This window comes from Sciurus carolinensis, chromosome 1, assembly GCF_902686445.1.
Source record: "Sciurus carolinensis chromosome 1, mSciCar1.2, whole genome shotgun sequence".
Classification (NCBI taxonomy): Eukaryota; Metazoa; Chordata; class Mammalia; order Rodentia; family Sciuridae; genus Sciurus; species Sciurus carolinensis.
The window spans coordinates 67,000,667-67,009,691 of record NC_062213.1 but is presented as its reverse complement, the minus strand read 5'-3'; the positions used below and the strand labels follow the sequence as shown (position 1 = coordinate 67,009,691).

General features: G+C 36.3%; 1 non-coding gene and 1 pseudogene across 1 annotated transcript; one reads left to right on the top strand and one right to left on the bottom strand.

Annotated features, from left to right (window-relative positions):
• Positions 1–2,227: 2,227 nt before the first annotated feature.
• On the bottom strand, positions 2,228–3,079 carry LOC124992587 (40S ribosomal protein S2-like; annotated as a pseudogene).
• A 4,703-nt stretch (positions 3,080–7,782) lies between these two features.
• Positions 7,783–7,856, top strand: Trnav-cac (transfer RNA valine (anticodon CAC)). Its single transcript has one exon. It is a non-coding gene; the product is annotated as a tRNA-Val (tRNA).
• Positions 7,857–9,025: the final 1,169 nt, after the last annotated feature.

Here is a 9,025-nt window from a genome sequence, read left to right as displayed (position 1 = left end):
TCTCTGGAAGAGTTCCCTCCTTTTCTATTTCACAGAATAATTTGAGAAGGACTTGTATCAGTTCTTCCTTAAAGATCTGGTAAAAGTTGACTGAAAAGCCATCAGTCTTGGACTTTTCTTTGTTGTTAGACTTTTGATGTCTTCTTCAATTTCATTACTTGAAATTGATCAGTTTAAGTTTTCTATATTCTCCTGGTTCAATTTGGGTATGTCATATGTCTCTGAATTTGTTGATATCTTCAATATTTTCTAGCTTATTGGATTATAAATTTTCAAAATAGTTTCTGATAATCCTCTGGATTTCAGTAGTGTCTATGGTGATATTTTCTTTTCATCTCAAATTTTAATAAACTGAGCTTTATCCCTCTTTCTTTTGGTTAGCTTGGCTAAGGGTTTATCAATTTTGTTTATTCTTTCTGTAACTGAATTTTCGTTTTTTTGATCTTTTGAATTATTTTTTAAAAAATCTTAATTTCATTGATTTTGGCTCTGATTTTAATTGTTTCCTGTCTTCTACTAATTTTGGTTTTGGTTTGCTTTTCTCCTAGGGCCTTGATTTGTAATGTTAGATTATTTATTTGGTATTTTTCTATTCTTTTACTGTATGAGTTCAATGTTATGAACTTTACTCTTCAAATCACCTTCATAGTGTCCCAGAAATGTTGATATGTTATATCACTATTCTTATTTATCTGTATTTTAAAAAATTTATTCCCTGATTTCTTCTTCAAAAGTGTATTATTAATCTAAGTGTTAGAGTAGTTTCTATTTTTATCTTTTCATTGATTTCTAATTTCATTCCATTATGAGCTGATAGAATTCAAGGTATTATCTGTATTTTTTTTTTTTTTTAATTTGCCAAGATTTTCTTTGTGGCCTAAAATATGGTCTACTTCAGAAAATGTTCCATGTGCTGGTGAGAAGAAAGTGAATTCAGTCAATGATGGATGAAATATTCTGTGAGTGTCTGTTAAGTACACATTATTAATTGTATTTTTTTTTTTTAGTTCTATAGCTTCTTTATCTCGTTTTTGTTTGGGAGATCTATCCATTGATGGGAGAGGCATGTTAAAGTCATCCAGCATTATTGTGTTTTAGTCTATTTGATTCTCGAAATTGAGGAAGATTTTGCTTGACATATGTTCATGCTCCATTGCTTGGGGCATAAATATTTACAATTGCTATAATTGTGTAATTCCCTTAAGCAATAGAAATGACTTTCTTTGTCTCTTATGATTAATCTTGGCTTGAAGTCTACTTTATTTGGTGTGAGAATAAAAACCCTTGTTTCTTTACAAGATCCATGTGAATGATATGTTTTTTCCCTTTCTTTTACCTTCAGTCTTTGTATGTCTTTGCCATTGAGGTGAGTCTCTTGTTGACAGCATATGGTTGGGTCTATTTTTTTAATTCGATCTTCCAACCTATGTCTTTTAATTGAAAAATTTAGACTATTTACATTCAATGTTATCGAGAGATGATTTTTTTATTCCTTGTCATTTTGATTTATTTCTAGGATTCAAATTTAATTCAGTTCTCCTTTTCTTGACTAGTCTAGTATAATTCCACCCTCTACTGGTTTTCATTTTCATTTTTTCTTCATGAAATATTTTATTTTGCTTTATAGTGCAGGTTTTCTGGATATTAATTCTTTTAGCTTTTGCTTATAATGGAAGGTTTTTTATTTCATCTTCTATTCTGAAGCTTAATTTTGCTGGGGATAGTATACTCAGTTGGCATCCATTTTCTTTCAGAGCTTGGTATATATTATTCCAAGATCTCCTAGCTTTTTAGGGTCTGGGTTGAGAAATCAGCTGAGATCTGGATTGGTCTTCCTCTAAATGTGTCCAGTTGTCTTTCTCTAGCAGCTTTTAAAATTCTATCTTTATTCTATATGTGAGGCATTTTCATAATAATGTATCTTGGATTGTGCCTGTTGTGATTATGTGTGTTTGGAATCCTGTATGCCTCTTGCGTTTGAATTTTCATTTTATTGTTAAATTCAGAAAATTTTCTGATATTATTTAATTGAAAATATTGTGCATTTCTTTAGTTTGCATTTCAGAGCAATAAATCTGTCCCAATGAATCTTAAATTTGACCTTTTAATGTTATCTTATATTCTTCAAATATTCTGTTCATGGTCTCTTTTCTCTATGGTCAAATTTATCTTCAAGATTATATACTTTGTCTTTTTTTAAACAAATTTCATTCATTTTATTTATTTATTTTGTATAAAAACCCTATGTTGTAGCCACAGCTGGAGCCTGGGTCCTCTGTACAGAGACTCTGATGTGGGTTTTCACAAGATGGTCAGTGAATTCCTTATAGGGAGACTTGGTGAACACAGTTTCTTTCCAGAGAATGGGAGTCAAATAGCTGTATGTCTTGGAGATGGCATCAAAGGTTGCCTTAGTGTAATTGCAGCCCCCGGCAGAAGTATAGCAGTCATCAATACCAGCCATCATCAGCAGCTTCTTAGGCACAGGGGCTGAGACAATGCCAGTACCTCTGGGGGCAGGGATGAGCCACACCAGCACAGAACCACAAGTCCAGTCACCTTGCAAGGGACAGTGTGGGACTTGCCAGTCTTGTTCCCACAGTAGCCTCTCTGCACAGGAACAATGGAGAGCTTGGCCAGGATGATGGCCCCTCGGATAGCAGTGGCTACCTACTTGGAGCACTTTACTCCCAGTCCAACATGACCATTGTAGTCCCTGATAGCTACAAATGCCTTAAACCTGGTCTGCTGACCAGCACAAGTCTGCTTCTGTACAGGCATGATTTTCAAAACCTCATCCTTGAGTGACACCCCCAAGAAAAAGTCAAAGATCTCAGGCTCCTTGATAGGCAAAGAGAAGAGGTAGATCTCCTCCAAGGACTTGATCTTTATGTTCTTGACCAGGTGGCCCAACTTGGTAACCGGGATCCACTCCTTGTCTTTGGCCTTGCATCTGCAAGGACCACGGTGCCAGCCCCAGCCCCGGCCTCACCTCCGAGACCACTGCCGAAGCCTCCATGGAAGCCATCGCATCACCCATTCCAGGGGGCCCTCCAGCTGCACCAGCGTCATCCACCATTTGGTGTTTTCCCAGAGAAGAAACTATACTTTGTCTTTGAGGCCTGACAATCTATCTTCAAAGTGGTCTAGTTTATTGGTGATGCTTTTCATTGAATTTTTAATTGGGTTTATTGATTCCTTCATTTGAGCATTTCCTTTCCGGAATCTCTGTCTTTTTATTGAAGTGATCTTTCACTTCCTGTATTTTATCTCTAATTTCACTTTTTACATGGTTTCTTAGCTCATAGAGCAATTTAACTATGAACTTCCTAAATTCCTTCTCTGACATTTACTCCATTGTGGTGTCAGTGGATTCTGCTATTGAGGCATTTTGGGTTGTTTGGGATGGTTTGTTCCCTTGCTTTTTTATATCATTTGTGTGCCTACCCATCTATCAGTATGGTTCTGACTTCTTAAGTGAAGGAATACTTTGTGACCTTCTTTTTCTTAAGAGCACTGCGTTGGGCGAGTACCCAGATAATGGTATTTTAATTTAATGTGTTATCTCTGCTGATCTCAATATCAGCCCCACTTTAAGCAATGCCTTGGAGCCCTATTTACTGTAGTCACTTCTGAGCCAGGCCTCATTCTATTCAAACTTATAAGAATGAAACCTTACTTAAGTCCATCTCTGCTGTTCTTCAAATTCAGGTATATAATATGATAAGGTTCTCTCAATTCTGCTTTTCCTTCACTGCCTCCTTTCTATGATGTGAGAAGATTGGGACTGCTCCTAGCTTGCTTCTGCCTTCTTCCTCTATCTTTTACTTTTCATACTGACTCTTTAAATCCTATGACCACCTTAACTCTTTCTTACCCTCTCTGTAAACTAACACCAATCTTGGGTGTGATGTATGATTTGTCTGTTATAGATATTAGTAATAAGATTGGAATGGAATAATGAACTTCCAATTGCTAAGGCCATGGTTTCTAGGTGAAATTAGCACTACTCAGTGAATGAAAGCTGATGGAATTGATGTAGCTTGTGAGTTTATTGATATTTAACAAAAGATGCTTTCATCCAGTAGAATTTTTTGGATATTTATAAAATATAAATTATATTGATCTCAGATGTCTTAACTGCACCCTGCATAACAATTATGCTGTCAAAATATGTCATGTCAAATTATAATGTTCACCTTATGTAGCTTTCTAAGACCTTTTTAAATTTATAAACCTGGCTACCTGTCCCCCAGTGGATAGACCCAGGAGGAGAGCCATTTATTTGTGAGTGAGGACTGGGTAAGGCAGCCTGCAAAAACCCTGGCAGGGTTCTGTTGGAAGGATTTGGGTATTTTAGAAGGAGGTATTGGTGATGTAGATAAAGTGAGGGACTAGAAAATGTCTGCTGAGGAGTTGGTACATTTGGGAGGGTACATTAGTGTGTTGGAGCAGTGTTCTGTTTTGAAGCTCTGGGCTCTGCCCACAGGGACTTCACTCCCATCACCAGTCTCTCTGGTTACATTTTTATACAAGAACCTAAGTGGTCAAGGCATTATGATTGAACCCACTGGGCTCAGGATTAAAGAGCAGTGGCCATATTTGGATACTTCTTGGTAGTGAGGGGAGCTGTTGAGTTTGTCTCTGTAGGTAAAGCCACTTACAAAGATGAGGAAAGAATCCCTCATCAAATAAATACATATATAAAAGAGAATATTTGCATATATGATATGGATAACAGAATCACAAGGTCTTTCTTTATTAGTATGCTGATTTATTAGGTCATAACAACTTCCTACTGAAATAAAACGCAAATAATATGACTTTTAAAAAATGTCCAAATTCCCTTTCTAACAGCTTATTTGATTCATTTTTGTTTCCTTCAGAGCATTAGTATATAGAGATATTGATCAAACATATGTTTTGTAGTGATTAGGTTAACAATAGCTTTAAAACTTGCTAAGTTAGTATATTACTTGACTTGAGAGGTTAGTAAGGGGATTTTCTGGTTATGATGGTAAATATTAGGCATTTAGGGAGAGAAGTGCACTTGATAATTTTGCACATCTGGTAGAACACAATAAATGATCTATAAAATGTCAGAATGAGTGAAAGATAAAAGTTGAAAAGTAATTTTTCTCAAGATATCAGGGGCATATGAATTCATATAGCCTGGATAAATTTTAGGGAGAAAGAAGAAAAAAAAATCTGACAGACTTAAGAATAGAAATCATAGGGTCAATCTGGAAGTGATAGGAAAAATTATTGATATCCACAATAGTGCGATCCCTTGATTAGATAAAATGTAATTTAAAATGATGTTAAATTGAGTTTTATTGGAATTACTTTTAGTTTTTGAAATTCATTAGTGTAATTCATATGTACAGATACATCTGCCTACATATCTGTAGAATTATATTATAAATATACTATTGATGTTATATGTTATATAAGTGATTGAGACTTTTGTTAATACTTAATGCTAAAAACATTTATTTACCTTTGAGAAATCAGAACTCTTTCAATTTTCCCCTTACAAAAAGACTGGAAAGAACTTGTTGCTTTATTTTTTCCTCATACTCATTCTTATCTCACAGTTCAACAGCATTTTCCATTGATAACTCTAATTTCTGCATTGTCATCTTTGTCAACATTTTTATTTCCCCAACAGAGATTTCTACAGAATTGATTTTTATTTCTTTGTGACCAGAGGAACACTGTTGGCCAAGTTCAGTAACATTCTCAGGAGGAAATTACAGGAGCAATTCCGGTCCTTCACTCTCTTGGAAATGAAACATTAACACCCTCACCTCTTGCTCCCAATATTAGGTCCTGGGTAGGAGAGAGCTACTCATTTTCTGAAACAGCATTAAATCTTTTGGATTCCTTAATCACTTGGTAAATCACCCCTTCCCCTCTCCAGAAGAGAGCTTCAGAGGAATACATGCTTTAATGGTAGAAAAATGCTAAGAAACACCATTATATAAATGGTTTCTAATTTTATTTTAAATATGGTTTACTGCAGAGACATGGTTAAGTAGCCCTAAGATGGCGGCTGGCATTGGGCCAAGAGGTGGCGCATAATTAGTGTTAACACTGCGTGATCTACATTTGCCTGATTAGTTAATATCTCCTCTGCACTAGTGGTCAACAGATGTTTCTCATTCTTTCTTGATTGATACCCTGGCGCATGCTCCAACCATGCTATTTAATCCTAAGCTGATTGGCTGCCTTAGTGTATATAAGATATTCTCTTCACCTGGGCAGGGATCGCAGAACGCAGGACTAAGCAGACAATTCTAGGTCGCAGATCGAAGATTGCAGAATGAAGATCTCAGGACGGAGAACTAAGAACACACCTCTAGGTTGCAAGTCGCAGGACGCAGGTTGCAGGATGCAGGCCACATGCCGCACCCCACACCTCCAAGAAGTGACCCACCTTTAAGAAGCAGTAGACCTTTGATAAGCGTAGCCTCTCTGAAAGAGTAGCACCTCTAAAATTGAGCAAAGTCTCTCTTCCTCTAAGCAAAGTCTCTCTTCCTCTCTAAACTAGCGAACAAGCAAGTAAGCGAGGAAGTAATCCAGATAAAGATAATAGAAATAGTTCATTCCCTCAGCCACTCTGGAAAGCAGTGTGGAGACTCTTTAGAAAACTTGGAATGGAACCACCATTTGACCCAGCTATCCCACTCCTTGGCCTATACCCAAAGGACTTAAAATCAGCATATTACAGAGATACAGCCACATCAATGTTCATAGCTGCTCAGTTCACAATAGCCAGATTGTGGAACCAACCTAGATGTCCTTCAATTGATGAATGGATAAAGAAACGTGGTATATATATATATATATATATATATATATACAATGGAATATTACTCAGCCATAAAGAATGATAAAATTATGGCATTTGCAGGCAAATGGATGAAATTGGAGATATCATGCTAAGTGAGACAGCCAATCTCAAAAAAACAAAGGACGAATGATATCGCTAATAAGTGGATGATGACACATAATGGGGGGTGGGAGGTGTTAGTGTTAGGGTTAGAGTTAGGGTTAGGGAGGGGGCAAGAATGGAGGAAGGAAGGACTGTATAGAGGGAAAAGAGGGGTGGGGGGTGGGAGGGAAGGGAAAAAATAACAGAATGAATCAAACAACATTACCCTATGTAATTTATGATTACACAAATGGTATGCCTTTACGCCATGTACAAACAGAGAAACAACATGTATCCCATTTGTTTACAATAAAAAAAAATAAAAATTTAAAAAAAAAGATCATGCTACGTGAAATAAGTCAAACAAACAAACAAAAAAAAGAAATAGTTCATTCCCAGTCCACCTCCGATAAATTCCCACGGGATTGTTGCTGCGGGTGGCAACAGTTTACTATATCTGTACAAATGTGTATGTAGTTATATAGGAGAGTATTATGCATTTATGTTTATATAAATGAATGTTTGATTTCAGTTGTACATCTGTATCAGTATCTGTAGGTTTAGCAGCATCCCTGGTCTCTAGCCACAGGTACCAAGAGCAAATACACCCTCCAGATATGACATCAAGAAATGACCCCTGGTTGTTGGGGTGGCGGGGAGCAAAATTGTTCCCTGCTGCGATCCACTGAGCTAGGTGGAAATTTCCATCTCATCCATGGAAAGTCCAAGCTGGCCTGGTGGCTGTGCTCTGCGTAGAAGTCAGACTCCTCTTTATTTTTCAGTCTTTAGGATTTTCCCTCACTACCTGGATCCATGTTGCTTGTTCAAAAATCTTGATTGAGGACTGGGGATATAGCTCAGTTGGTAGAGTGCTTGCCTCACAAGCACAAGGCCCTGGGTTCAATCCCCAGTACCGCAAAAAAAAAAAAAAAAAAAAAAAAAAAAAAAAAAAAATCTTGATTGAAGGAAGTCCCCTACAATGGCACTCTGGTAAACTGGCCCTCTAAAATGAAAAAGACTTCAACTAGAAAAAGTTGTGAAATGCCCCAACTCAAGGAGCTTGCATATTTCCATCTTGTAAGTACTTCTCTTCACTCCCTCAACCAGAACTCATCTTACTCTGGGGAGGTGGAAATGCAGTGCTTATTTCAGACAGTTCTGTATCCAGTCAACAAATCAGGGGCATCTATGACTAGGAAGAGTGAGGAGGGGAAATATACATATACATATGTATATTGCTAGAAAGTTATCAGTTTTTAAACATCATTTAAAAATAGACCAGAAGTACAAGAGAATTTATCTAAGAGGACATTATCAGTATTTAAAATGTAATAAGTAATGAGAAATCACAGATGTAAATCCAACAAAGCTTCCCTGTGTAGCTAACATCAAGAGATGCTGGATGATTGATTTTGATGATTGATCTTACATGGAAGGTAAATGTGTCTCTAATAGTGTAGATGTTTTGAACTCGAATTGTTTGAAGTAAGTCATCTCTGTATTTCACCCTTTGGACCTTCTGGAAAACAAATACTAGAGGATTTTGGGATGAGAAAGGAATTAATAGTGATTATGATAATTAAAATGGATAATAGATATAAATAGATATGCAGATCAAGTATCCCTTACCAAAATGCTCTAGACTAGAAGTGTTTTACATTTTGGATTTTTTTAAATTTTGGATATGCATATGTGTAAGGAGATATCTTCAGGATGGGACTCAAGTATAAACATGAAATATATTTATGTTTCATATACACTTCATACTGGTATTGAGAAAATAATTTTTATACAATGTTTTTTTACCTGCATTTTGACTATGATCCATCACACAAGGTCAGGTGTGGAATTTTGTACTGGTGGCATCATATTAGTGCTTAAAAAGTTATGGATTTTGGAACATTTCAGACTGTGGATTTTTGGATTATGGATGCTCAACCTCTGTTATAGATAATATATAACCCCTATGTGCTGATCTCTACCTAAATATTTTACATATTTTATGCTCACTTAATCCCATTATTTTCCTTATTTTTAGATGAGAACATTGAAGCACAGATAGGTTAAGTAACTTCCTCAAGGACACAC